The sequence below is a fragment of the Triticum dicoccoides genome, chromosome 5B (genome assembly GCF_002162155.2).
Source record: "Triticum dicoccoides isolate Atlit2015 ecotype Zavitan chromosome 5B, WEW_v2.0, whole genome shotgun sequence".
Taxonomy (NCBI): domain Eukaryota; kingdom Viridiplantae; phylum Streptophyta; class Magnoliopsida; order Poales; family Poaceae; genus Triticum; species Triticum dicoccoides.
The window spans coordinates 261,401,277-261,416,200 of NC_041389.1; positions in this window are offsets into that span (position 1 = coordinate 261,401,277).

Genomic DNA, 14,924 nt, shown 5'->3' on the forward strand with positions numbered 1-14,924 from the left:
GTCGCAGTGCAGCCCCTTGTTCTTGTTTTCGGCGTTTATCTTACCGGCCTGTTTGACACCCAGCAGTCTCTATTGGTGTGGTTGGCTGGTTTGTCCGGTATGCCATGAATTTGGCACGAGCGCTCTAGTATGCGGTCCAGACTGGACGGTCCCTGATTATTTCTTTTGAACGGCTTTTTCCGCTGTCCAGATTTAGGTCATTTGAATCCGGCGTTGACTGTCGTGTCTTCCGTGCTGTCGCCGTTGTTCCGTCTCTTATGTATGTTGCGCCATGGCTTGCCGTTAGCATCGCGGCCGTCCAAAGTGCCGGAATGTGGCGTGGTGCCGCTACGAGCCAACCAGCTATCCTCACCCGCACAAAAACGGGTCATTAGGGTTGTGAGAGCTGCCATAGACTTGGGTTTTTCCTGGCCGAGGTGTCGAGCGAGCCACTAGTCACGGATATTATGCTTAAAAGCCGCCAGGGCTTTGGCGTCCGGACAGTCAACTATTTGGTTCTTTTTAGTGAGGAACCGAGTCCAGAATTTCCGGGCTGACTCTTCGGGCTGTTGAGTAATGTGGCTCAGGTCATCAGCGTCTGGTGGTCGCACATATGTGCCCTGGAAGTTGTCAAGGAATGCATCTTCCAGGTTTTCCCAACTGCCAATGGAATTTGCTGGCAGGCTATTTAACCAGTGCCGGGCTGGTCCTTTGAGCTTAAGGGGGAGATACTTGATGGCATGTAGATCATCTCCGCGGGCCATGTGAATGTGGAGAAGGAAATCTTCGATCCATACTGTGGGGTCTGTTGTGCCATCGTATGATTCGATGTTTACGGGTTTAAACCCTTCTGGGAATTCATGATCCATTACTTCGTCCGTGAAGCAGAGGGGGTGTGCGGCGCCTCTGTGCCAGGCTATGTGGCTACGCAGGTCGGGTTGGTCTAGGTTGCTATGTTCGGCCCGGCCGGATTTGTTGATGATGTATCCGGCGTGATGGTCGTCGTCGCGCGCTCGGGCGTGCCCCCTCGATCCGTAGATCGATCTTGGCTGTCCTGCTTTATTGTCCAGAATATCTTGCAGGTCGTGCCTGTTGCCCTGAGCCGTAGTGTATCGGCGTGGGGGTGCAGGATGGTATCCGGTTTTGTCCCGGCCACGGGGTGGCCGGTCAGCCGTTTGGCATTCGAGTCCATATTCCTCGGCTGCCAGGACTTCAGTCCATCTATCTGTGAGCAGGTCTTGATCAGCTTGTAGTTGCTGCTACTTCTTCTTCAGGCTCCTTGCAGTGGCTATAAGCCTACGCTTGAAGCACTCCTGCTCCATGGGATCCTCAGGTACACCGAACTCGTCGTCGCTGAGGCTGATCTCGTCTTCGAAGGGGGGCATGTAGTTGTCCTCCTCCAGGTATGTGTTTGTCGCCTGTTCTTCTGGGATGGCCTGCTCGTCTTCCTGTTTGGCCTGCTCAAAGGCGGGCTGATCAGGGTCATATTCTTCTTTGGCGCGATCCGGATTATTTTCGCCTCCGGGGCCGGTGTTGCTATGGCGGGGCTTGGGGCGGCGCCGACGACGCCCATTTTTTGACTTTCTTCCCGAGGGTTGTCTTCCATTGCCTCGTCGCCATTAGTTTCCTTCGGAGTGTCCACCATATATATATCATATGAGGAGGTGGCCGTCCACCGCCCGGTGAGCGGTGGCTCCTGTGATTCTCCTACATCATCGTCCATATCGTCGATGTCTTCGGAGTCGAAGTCAAGCACGTCGGTTAGGTCCTCGATCGTGGCAATGAAGTGGGTGGTGGGTGGCGACGAATTCTGTCATTGTCTGTTTCCCACTCGAGCCGGACATAGTTTGGCCCGGAGTCTCCTGACAAGGAGAGAGACTTCAATAAGTCTAGCATGTCGCCAAAGGGCGAGTGTTGAAAAACGTCCGCCGCGGTGAACTCCATCACCGGGGCCCAACCAGGATCGGCGGGCTTGGGGGCGCGCGGACTGGAACCTGCGTCCAGATATGAATCCAGGGGTCCGGAGTCACAGGTTCCCTCAAAGGTGAAACCTGTGTTCGGCTCCATCGCCGATGAAGGTACGGCCTGCGGGGCGGGGTCCAGCCCTCCATCCTTAGGCGAAGCAACCTGCCCCGGATTTATATCCGAGGCTTCTGCCAGGACGATATCCCGAGCGACGTCTGACAGTAGGTCTAAGCCGTGCTCATCGCAATTGTTCGGTGCTTCTGGCGCTGGCCGGAATCCGTCAGATCAAGTCTCCGCGGATATCCTTCGTGTAGTTCAGGTTTCCGAACATTATTTGATGGCCAGGTGCATAGCTATCGATCTGCTCCAAGTGGCCAAGAGAATTGGCCCGCGGCGCGAAGCCGCCGAACACGAAGATCTGTCCGGGGACGAAAGTCTCACCCTGGATAGCGTCGTTAATGACGATTGAAGGAGCCATCAAGCCTGACAGCGACGTCACAGAGGAACTCTCAATGAAAGCACCAATGTCAGTGTCAAAACTGGCGGATCTCGGGTAGGGGGTCCTGATCTGTGCGTCAAGGCTGAGGGTAACAAGAAGTAAGGGACACAGATGTTTACCCAGGTTCGGGCCCTCTCGATGGAGGTAAAACCCTACTTCTTGCTTGATTAATATTGATGATATGGGTAGTACAAGAGTAGATCTACCACGAGATCGTAGAGGCTAAACCCTAGGAGCTAGCCTATGATGGTATGAATGTAATTGTGATCGGCCTTTTAAGTACCAACCTCTCCGGTTTATATAGACATCGGAGAGGGCTAGGTTTTACATGGAGTCGGTAACAAGGAAGGAAATATAATATCCGGATCGCCGAGCTTGCCTTCCACGCCAAGGAAAGTCCCATCCGGACACGGGCCGAAGTCTTGAGTCTTGCATCTTCACGCTTCAATAGTCTGGACGTTGTACACAGTCCGGCTTTCCGGATACCACCTATTCCAGGACTCCCTCAACGAGCACGACCGAACCCATCACAAAGCACCTCTTCTGTCACTGGGAAAGAACACCGCACTAGCACGACCGAACCCATCACATAGCACCTCTTCCCATGGCAAGAAAAATTGATCTAGTTGGCCTAACTAAACCAAATATTCAAAGAAGAAATACGAGGCTATAAGTAATCATGCATATAAGAGATCAAAACTCAAATAACTTTCATGGATTAAATAGATCTGATCATAAACTCAAAGTTCATTGGATCCCAACAAACACACCGCAAAAAGACTTACATCAAATAGATCTCCAAGAGACCATTGTATTGAGACTCAAAAGAGAGAGAGGAAGCCATCTAGCTACTGTCTACAGTCCCGTAGGTCTACAATGAACTACTTACGCATCATCGGAGAGGCAGCAATGAGGATGATGAACCCCTCCGTGATGGTGTCTAGGTTGGATCTGGTGGTTCTGGAACTTGCGGCGGCTAGAATTGTGTTTCGTTGACTCCCCTAGGGTTTTTGGATTTTCGAGGTATTTATAGAGCAAAGAGGCAGTGCGGGAGGCCACCGAGGTGGGCACAACCCACCAGGGCGCGTCTGGGCCCCCGGGCGCGCCCAGGTGGGTTGTGCCCCCCTCGAGGCACCTCTCTGGTACATCTTTGGCCCAATTTGTTCCTTCTGATCCAGAAAAAATCTCGAAAAAGTTTCACTGTTTGGACTCCGTTTGGTATTGATTTTGTACGAAGTAAAAAACAAGCAAAAAAACAGCAACCGACACTGGGCACTATGTCAACAGGTTAGTCCCAAAAAATGTATAAAGTTTCTATAAAATGATCGTAAAACATCCAAGAATGATAATGTAACAACATGGAACAAGCAAAAACTATAGATACGTTGGAGACATATCAGGATGCTCACCCACTTAGTTTCTTTTTGAGCTTTCGTACACTTATAGCTCTGGTGCATCCGTTGCATGGAAATCCCTACTAACTTGCATCGATATCAATTGATGGGCATCTCCATCGCCCATTAATTTGCGTAGTCGATGTGAGACTTGCTTCTTTCTTTTTGTCTTCTCCACAACCAGCATAGTGTATTCCACCTATAGTGCTATATCCATGGCTCACACTCATGTATTGCATGAAAGTTGAAAAGGTTTGAGAACATCAAAAGTATGAAACAATTTCTTGACTAACACCAGTGTAGTGCATGATGAAATACTTTGTGTGATGAAGATGGAGCATAGCCAGACTATATGATTTTGTAGGGACAACTTTCTTTAGCCATGATATTTTGAGAAGACATGATTGCTTTATTAGTATGCTTGAAGTATTATTTCCTTAATGTCAAATGAGAGACTATTGCTTTGAATCACTCGTATCTTCATATTCATGCCATGATTAGATTATATGATCAAGATTATGCTAGGTAGCATTCCACATAAAAAATTATCTTTTTTATCATTTACCTACTAGAGGACGAGCAGGAATTAAGCTTGGGGATGCTGATACGTCTCCGTCGTATCTATATTTTTTGATTGTTTCATGCCAATATTATACAACTTTCATATACTTTTGGCAACTTTTTATACTATTTTTGGGACTAACATATTGATCCAGTGCCCAGCGCCAGTTCCTGTTTGACGTTTTTTGTTTCGTAGAATATCCATACCAAACGAAGTCCAAACGCGATAAAAACATACAAAGATTTTTTTTGGAATATATGTGAATTGTGGGAATTGGAATCAACGCGAGATGATGCCCGAGGGGCCCAGAACTCCTGGAGACGCCCCCTCCCCAGGGCCCGGCCAGGAGGCTTGTGGGGTCCTTGCAAGGCAGTTGGTGACGTTCTTTTGCCGCAAGAAAGATAATATACGGAGTTCATCCCGATCGGAGTTAAGGATCTCCGTGAATTTAAGAAATAGTGAAAGGCTAGAAAACAGGAGCGTAGAAACAAAAGGAAACAAAGGGAGAGATACAATCTTGGAGGGGCTCCCGCCCCTTCGCTGCCATGGAGGCCAAGGACCATAGGGGAAACCCTCCTCCCATCTAGGGGGAAGTCCAAGGAAGAATAAGAAGGAGGGGCTCTCTCCCCCTCTCTCCTGGTGGCGCCAAAACGTCATCGACGGTGATCTACACCATCAACTTCGTCGCCGTCATCACCAACTCTCTCCCCCTCTATGCAGCGGTGTAACACCTCTTCTCCCTGTTGTAATCTCTACTTAAACATGGTGCTCAACGCTATATATTATTTCCCAATGATGTATGGCTATCCTATGATGTTTGAGTAGATTCGTTTTGTACTATGGTTTGATTGATGATCATGATTGGTTTGAGTTGTATGTTTTATTATTGGTGCTGTCCTATGGTGCTCTCCGTGTCATTCAAGCGTGAGCGATCCCCTCTGTAGAGTTTGCAATATGGTCATGATTCGCTTATGTTGGGTTGCTAGAGTGACTGAAGCTTAAACCCGAGTAAGGGGGTTGTTGCGCATGGGAGTAAAGAGGACTTGATACCTTATAATGCTATTGTTGGGTTTTACTTTAATGATCTTTCATAGTCGCGGATGCTTGCTAGAGTTCCAATCATAAGTGCAGATGATCCAAGTAGAGAAAGTATGTTAGCTTATGCCTCTCCCTCGTATAAAATTGCAATAATGATTACCGGTCTAGTTATCGATTGCCTAGGGACAAATAACTTTCTTGTGACAAAAAGCTCTCTGCTAAAACTAACTTAAATCTAAACAGCCCCTAGCTTTTATTTACGTGTTCTTCATTATCTTGCAAACCTATCTGAGGGAGTCCCGGACTAGGGGGTGTCCGGATAGCCGAACTACCATCATCGGCCGGACTCCAAGACTATGAAGATACAAGATTGAAGACTTCGTCCCGTGTCCGGATGTGACTTTCCTTGGCGTGGAAGGCAAGCTTGGCGATACGGATATGTAGATCTCCTACCATTGTAACCGACTCTGTGTAACCCTAGCCCTCTCCGGTGTCTATATAAACTGGATGGTTTAGTCCATAGGACGGACAACAATCATACCATAGGCTAGCTTCTAGGGTTTAGCCTCCTTGATCTCGTGGTAGATCTACTCTTGTAACCCACATCATCAATATTAATCAAGCAGGACATAGGGTTTTACCTCCATCAAGAGGGCCTGAACCTGGGTAAAAACATCGTGTCCCTCGTCTCCTGTTACCATCCGCCTAGACGCACAGTTCGGGACCCCCTACCCGAGATCCGCCGGTTTTGACACCGACATTGGTGCTTTCATTGAGATTTCCTCTGTGTCGTCACCGTTAGGCTCGATGGCTTCTTCGATCATCAACGACGATGTAGTCCAGGGCAAGACCTTCCTCCCCGGACAGATCTTCATATTTGGCGGCTTCGCACTGCGGGCCAATTCGCTTGGCCAGCTGGAGCAGATCGAAGGCTACGCCCCTGGCCGTCAGGTCAGATTTGGAAGTTTGAATTTCACGGCTGACATCCGCGGGGACTTGATCCTCGACGGATTTGAGCCACAGCAGAGCATGCCGTACTGTCACGATGGGCATGATTTAGCTCTGCCGCCGGACAGTACCCTAGAGGCCGCACTTGAAACCACTCCGATCTTCAATTCGGAGCCAGCTCCTCAGATCGAGGATGGATGCCTAGACACCGCCTCGGGGGCTGCAACCTCTACGGCGATAGAGCCGAACACTGACTTCGTCCCTCATAAAGCTCGTGACTCCAAGGTGTCGGACTCCTCGCCGGACTCCGAACCTCCCGCACCCGCCTCGATCGAATCCGACTGGGCGCCGATCATGGAGTTCACCGCAGCGGACGTCTCTCAACACTCACCTTTTGGCGACATCTTGAGTTTGCTAAAATACCTCTCGTTATCAGGAGAGACCTGGCCAGATTGTGGTCAGGACGGCTGGGATGCGGACGACGAAGAAATTCAAAGCCCACCCACCACCCACTTGGTAGCCGCTGTCGACGATTTAACTGACATGCTAGACTACGACTCCGAGGACATCGACGGTATGGACGACGATGCCGGCGACGACCAAGAACCAGCGCCTAACGAGCGCAGGAAAGCCACCCCATCCCACAACGTATGCATGGTGGACACACCAGAAGGAAGCGACAATGAGGAAAATCGGGACGTGGCGAAGGATAACTCCCCCAACAGACAAACAAAGTGGCGACGCAAGCGCCGCCCGAAGACCGGCATTGACAAAAACGGTACCCATATGGACCCGGCCCTAGAGAAGGCGAAGCAGTGGACGACGCACATGTCAACAAGCAGCCAGCCGGACATGAACCGGTCAAGCAACCCATTCCCGGCGAAGATGATCTCACATCACCAGAGCATATGAATCTCCATAACAGGCTCATCGCCTGCAAGAAGTTTGAAGAAGCAAAAGCGGAAGCTCAAAACAGCGGAAGACACACTCAGAATGAGATGGAGCAAAGTACTCAACACCGCAGATAAATATGGCACTAGTCACCAGACAAAGAGCTACCCGAAGCGCAAGCTGTTGCCCGAATTTGACGAGGAGGCCTTTGAGCCCCCGCAGTCAAAAAAGAAAGGGGCCGCCTGGCCGGATAGATGACCAGATGACAGGCCAAGAGCAACACGGGCCGCCACACACAAGCCGACATATGATTAGCATAAAGATCTTCAGAAAAAGGATAACCCGGCCAGGTCTATGAATGGGCCAAAAAAGAAGACTCCAGGAAGTAACACAACCAGCCGAGCATTTGAAGACAACGGCACACCCAAATACAAGGGCGCCGCACACCCACTATGTTTTACCGATGAGGTACTAGATCATGGATTTCCAGCGGGATTTAAACCCATAAACATAGAGGCATACGACGGAACAACAGACCCCGGAGTCTGGATTGAGGATTATATCCTACACATACACATGGCAAGAGGAGACGATCTCCATGCCATAAAATACCTTCCCCTCAAGCTCAAAGGGCCGGCCCGGCATTGGCTTAAAAGCCTCCCAGAAAATACGATTGGGAGTTGGGAAGAGCTTGAGAATGCGTTTCGAGCAAATTTTTAGGGGACTTATGTACGGCCTCCGGATGCAGATGATTTAAGTCACATAACTCAACAGCCCGGAGAATCTGCACGCAAATTCTGGAACAGGTTCCTCACTAAAAAGAACCAAATAGTCGACTGTTCGGACGCTGAAGCCTTAGCAGCCTTCAAACACAACGTCCGAGACGAATGGCTTGCCAGACACCTCGGCCAGGAAAAACCAAGAACAATGGCCGCACTAACAAGTCTCATGACCCGCTTTTGCATGGGGGAAGACAGCTGGTTGGCTAGATGCAGCACCAGCGACCCGAGTACATCCGAAATCATGGATGGAAATGGGAAATCACGACGCAAAAAAGATCAGCGCTGGAACAAGGAGAATGGCCCAAATAGTACGGCGGTCAACGCCGGATTCAAAAGCTCTCGGCCGAACAACCAAACACTGCCCTTAAAGGATAACAGTGACGAGCTATCCAACCTCAACAAGATTCTGGATAAACTGTGTCAAATACACGGTACCTCCGGGAGGCCTGCAAACCATACCCACAGAGATTGTTGGCTCTTCAAGCAGTCCGGCCGACTTAACGTCGAACACAAAGGGCTCGACACACCAAGTGAAAGTGACGAAACCCAAAAGCAGCGCTCCGGAAACCAAAAGACTTTCCCATTAGAAGTCAAAACAGTGAACTCACTTCACGTGATAACACGCAGCGCGGCCCCTGCTATACAAGGACACCGTCCGCAGACTGGGGATAGAACCCACCAAAATTCGCCATAGCAAGCACTTCCTTCAAAGGAGTGACGCCAGGCCTTTTCAGCCAATTTTACAGGCTCTATACCACTAGGGGTCGTGTTCGGTTCATCCGACAACCTCCATCGCGAAAAGCTCACCCTCCATCGCCCCATTTAGCAGTAGCCCTTAAGCACTACTGGGGAGTGCAGCTTTCGCCCGCTTCAATGCAATACCACATTACGCGTCTCTTACGCTTAAAAATGCCCGGTCCACGTGGCATATTCTTAAGACTCTAGGTGTCTCTCGACCACGGAGAATGTGCGGCTGCCTAGACAGCCACACAATATTCCGACCTTGCAGGTCAAAGCCCCTAAAAACAGGTCATTTAGACCTCGGACATGGTTAGACGAGTCCGACGTAACTTAACAAGGGGCTTCCCAGCCGCATACCCCTTTTTTTAGGGGGCCGCGTGCATAAATGATGAAAGCTAATAAAGCTCAACTTTCTTCATCTTCCAAATTATACTTTATTTTGATACACTTTTTGCACGATATTTCTTAGAAACTAAGTCCTTCTCTTTTAAAGATGAAGCACATGCTACACCCGTCCAAACTACAGCACAACGGAGACACAGGCGCAGACGTGCAGTAGGGACCCGTTGCAAGGATTCTTTTCAGATTAAGACCCTGCGTAAACCTTTCTCACTGCCTCTTGTTGATAAACATCCCCTGGTTTCTTACCAGAGCCGAGGAGGAGGCTGGCGTTTTGGCATCGGCCGCGTCAGAAGTTCCCGCCTGTACCTGGACACCAGGGGCTTAGGGCTTTTATTCTGCCCGATATCATAAAGACCGAACACCTCAGGGAGTGTTCGGCGTCTCGAGTTAGGCCTTATATGCATCAGCTCCGAATCATGTCTTTGGTCAAATGTTGGGTTTGCCCGGCTCCTGTGTTTTGCTGCCTTACGTTCCGTATCATCGGCTAACGCGGCACCAGGAGAACTACTGCGATTGTGCCCCGGTTCGGCCGGGAGAGCACCTCAGTAGAGAAAGCCGAAAACTGACTGTCATGATATAGCGAGAGACTGGTCAACCACTCGATCGGCCATTGGAATGTTTAGAATTCCTCCTCTTTGACGAAGGACCGCTTCCCGGTCAGGCACATACGCGCCCCAAGTTCGGAGAAGCGCAGTGCCATCAGGGGCTATATAGTAGCCCCACATTCGAGCTCCTATGGCTAAGTGAAAGTGATAAAGCATTATAGTCTGGTTGCCTAGTTTGCTATGCTATCACCTCCTTAAAAGGACCAAGACGTTGGATTAAGTGTGAAAAAGCGTTTTTCTTTTTGCAAACACCCCCGCACCATGTGCGTGGGGGCTGAAGCCAAAGACTGCCATCTTTCAGATTATACATACATATACGGCCGCACAGGAGATAGTTCAATACTTGAACACACAAGTATAAAAAGTCATTGCATTATAAACATGATCTTAGAAATCATACATGTCATTCAAACATAACATCTTTCGAGCACTGCGACTCTATTATACGAGTGCCCTGCAGGACTTCCTCAAAGTAATGCTCGGTGGGGAATCGGCTTTTGTCCGAACCCCGGGATGCAACAGCGGTGACATCCATCTCCGCCCAGTATGTTTTACCACGGGCGAGAGCCATCCGCGCACCTTCTATGCATGCCGACCGCTTCATCGCCTTAATATGCGGCACTGCCCCAAGGAATTCCTGCAACAAGCCAAAATAACTCTTTGGCTTGGGCCTTTTCGGCCATAGATGAGTTACCACATCCGTCATGGCCAGTCCAGACAATCTATTCAGCTCAGCCCACTCAACCAGCCGATCACTCAATGGAAGTGGACGCTCCAGACTATGGAATTGAGACCAGAAAAGCTCTCCCATTTCATGATCCTCCTGGCTTCGAAAGTGCACGACTGCGTCAGCCGCACTCGCCGCCAAGTCCAGATAAGGATCCTCCGCACCGTATAATCGGCCCAGCTGAGCATACTTCGGATCCGTGAACTTCCTACGCAGCATAAAGGGCTTTCCAGCCACAATGTCTCCAACCTGACGCAGTTCCTCCTTTATAGCCCGCATCGCACTACGGGCATCCGTGGCCTCGGCATCGGCCTTCTTCAGGTCCTCTTGCTCCGCTCGGCGTTCTCCTTCAAGAACTTCCAGGCGGTCGGTAGCAACTCTTAATTTCATGGCCATTCCAGCCATCTCCTCCCTGCTTCGGCAGTGAGCAGCCTTCTCGGCTTCTAGCCCTTCCCGCTGCCTTCAAGGCAGCCGCCTTGCTTTTTCTGGCTTGCTCCTTGGCCCGAGCAAGTTCTGCTCGAAGGTCCTCCACAGCAGCAGCACCATCTGCATCTAAGCATACAATTTGTAAGGAATGGGCGTCAGCTCCCTTACTAACCAACCGCGGGGCAACCACATACCTTGTGACTCATCAAGTCGTCTATTGACCAGCGAGATGTCCACATCTGCAGCGTCGAGTTGCTTCTTCTGCTCGGCCAATTCATCTGGCTGGCTGGCCACCGAACGTTCCGCCACCTGCATGGGAAAGGCGACAGTTCATAACCGAGATTACGATCCTAGGCACGCTGTCGTTTTCGACAGCATGCCAAGTCTCGGGGGCTACTATCTATACAGGGCGCACTTCATGTGCAAAACTGTCAACAGGTATGTCAGTTTTTGCGTACCTCAAATCCCGTCAGTAAACTTCCGACGGCCTCATACAACCCGGTTTTGGCAGACGAGATCCTCTCAATCACATCACCCATTAATGTGCGGTGATCTTCTGAGATGGACGCCCTCTTAAGCAAATCCTGCAGCTCCACCGGCCGTACTCTAATGGGCGCCGAACTCTCCGGTCCCGCCGGATTCGGGGAGACCCTCCGCGACGACACCTCAGGGTCGTCCGCCCCGCACGATGGGGCGGCAGATGAAGGCATTTCGCTTTCCATCATCTCCGGACGAAGGTCTCCCGAAGATGAGCTGTGCTGAGATGGGCTGGGATCCGAACTACAAGGTAAAAACTTCGTTACCTTTAGACATTAAGCAGGGGTGTCTGATAATTATAAAATCCCCCTTTTTTCACTTACGGCTCGTTAGAGGGCTGATTCCTCCGAGGAGACAGTACGGCCAGGGCGCTTTCTAGCGCAGGACCTTCCGGTACAAATGTCTTTCCCTGCTTTGAGGCCTTGGCCTCCGGGTCTTCAGAAGCGTTCCTCTTCTCCCCCTGGAAGGAGGGACTCTCAATTCCTCCCTTACTAAACGCCTCCTTGGCAGAGGTGACAGTTTCCCCGTGCCCCCCTTCGCCCTCATTCGAAGGTGCAACCTCCAACATTTTGATTAACACGGGATCCTGCATGGTCTCAGGGAGGGGGGCCGGACACCGTATCAGTTTTGCTTGCGCTATCCACTCCTGTCCAAGGATAGCTGGTTAAAAGGCAAGCTCATGATAAATAAATGGATGGTGTGTCCGGACACAGGGGTACTTACTTGAGTATCTGGGCGATTGCAGCTTAGGTCAGCGTCCTCGGTCAATTCCGGATGCGTCTCTTGCGATCCGAAGAACAGTTTATACATCTCCGTGGGAGTCAAACCCATGAAGTGTTGAAGAGCTCGCGGCCCCTCCAGATTAAATTCCCACAGATGGAGGGGGCGACGTTTGCAGGGCAATAGGCACCGGATCAACATGACTTGCACCACTGCGACCAGATTGATCTCCCTTTCTTGGAGGACTCGAATCCGGTCCTGCAACAAGGGGACGTCTTTGGGCGGCCCCCAGTCACGCCCCTTGTCGACCCATGACGTCAGGTGCTGTGGAGAGCCCGAGCGAAAGACGGGCGGCGGCTTCTGCCTGCTGCCCCGCGGAGTGGTGATATAAAACCACTCCTATTGCCACAAGCCGAGCTTCTCTTGGAAAGAGCCCTTGGGCCATGGAGCTTCGGCCCTCTTGCTTATAACTGCCCCACCGCACTCTGCCTGACGCCCCTCAATCATCTTCGGCTCCACGTTGAAGGTTTTGAGCCATAAGCCGAAGTGAGCGGTAGTGCGGAGGAAGGCTTCACAGACGACAATGAATGATGAGATATGGAGGATGGACTCCGGAGCCAGGTCATGGAATTCCAGCCCATAGTAAAACATGAGCCCCCTCATGAAGGGATCCGTCGGGAAGCCTAAACCCCGACGGAAGTGAGACATGAACACGACGATCTCGCCAGGCTCGGGAGTTGGGATAACTTGCCCTCGGGCAGGCAGCCTATGCGAAATCTCGTAGGTTAAATACCTGGCATCTCTCAGCTTTAGCACGTCCTCCTCCGTGACGGAGGAGGGCATCCACCGGCCTTGTAGATCAGGACCGGACATTGTCGAGGATCGAAGGTACCTGAATTCGGAGCCCTGGGTGTTGGAACTCAGGGAGAGGGGCGGATTCGATAGAGGATTGAATAAAAAGAACAGGCCTTGGTCTCATTATAAAGAGGAAGAATACCAAGAGCCGTCCCCGTGACCGTTTGAAACCTGCCTTCGATGGAGGGGGTGTGGCAACGGGCGCGGTTGGGTTACCCACGTCCGCATTGATGGGAATCCTGGAATAAGGGGAACACGATCTCTGCTTCGACAAGATGTGCCAAGGAAACCGCCTCGCTAAACGCGCTGAGGTGGAACAATAAAAACAATTCGAGTAAAGGCTTGGAAGTGGTGTGACGTCACGCCACATGATCCTGGTGTAATATTATTCTCTCTACGGTGGTATGTGGAATTTATTTTTGCAGAGCCGGACACTATCCTGGTGTTCACAATCTTCTATAAATTATTCTGGGGAGGAACCCGCCTTGCAATGCCGAAGACAATATATGTGCCGGACTCATCGTCATTGAAGCCTGGTTCAGGGGCTACTGAGGGAGTCCCGGACTAGGGGGTGTCCGTATAGCCGAACTACCATCATCGGCCGGACTCCAAGACTATGAAGATACAAGATTGAAGACTTCGTCCCGTGTCCGGATGGGACTTTCCTTGGCGTGGAAGGCAAGCTTGGCGATACGGATATGTAGATCTCCTACCATTGTAACCGACTCTGTGTAACCCTAGCCCTCTCCGGTGTCTATATAAACCGGATGGCTTTTGTCCATAGGACGGACAACAATCATACCATAGGCTAGCTTCTAGGCTTTAGCCTCCTTGATCTTGTGGTAGATCTACTCTTGTAACCCACATCATCAATATTAATCAAGCAGGACGTAGGGTTTTACCACCATCAAGAGGGCCCGAACTTGGGTAAAAACATCATGTCCCTCGTCTCCTGTTACCATCCGCCTAGACGCACAGTTCGGGACCCCCTACCCGAGATCCGCCGGTTTTGACACCGACACTATCCCTTTACACCTACAAAGTACTTCTAGTTTCATACTTGTTCTAGGTAAATCGAATGTTAAGTGCACATAGAGTTGTATCGGTGGTCGATAGGACTTGAGGGAATACTTGTTCTACCTTTATCTCCTCATTGGGTTTGACACTCTTACTTATCGAGAAAGGCTACAATTTATCCCCTATACTTGTGGGTTATCAGCGCACATGCTTTTCAAAATGAACATAGAAACATTAGCTGACCAACTAAACGTTCTTTGTTTTAGTAATATCAGCATCATATCAGATTCGTATTTCAACAACTAAGCTTTGGAATTATGAGTGGCATGTTGTTTCGCTTGATGGGTTGAAGTCTTGAGGAGCAATGCTAGCACGAGACGAAGGGGGAAAACCATAAGCTTTATGAGTATAGTGACCATTGAGGGAGTCCTGGATTAGGGGGTATCCGGATAGCCAGACTATATACTATGGCCGGACTGATGGACCGTGAAGATACAAGACTCAAGACTTCGTCCCGTGTCCAGATTGGACTCTCCTTTGCGTGGAAGACAAGCTTGGTGATCCGGATATTAGATCTCCTTCTTTGTAACCGACTTTGTATAACCCTAGCCCTCTCTGGTGTCTATATAAACCGGAGGGTTTAGCCCGTAGAGGAACAATCATAATCATCATAGGCTAGCTTCTAGGGTTTAGCCTCTATGATCTCATGGTAGATCAACTCTTGTAATACTCATATCATCAAGATTAATCAAGTAGGAAGTAGGGTTTTACCTCCATCGAGAGGGCCCGAACCTGGGTAAAACATCGTGTCCCCTGCCTCCTATTACCATTAGCCT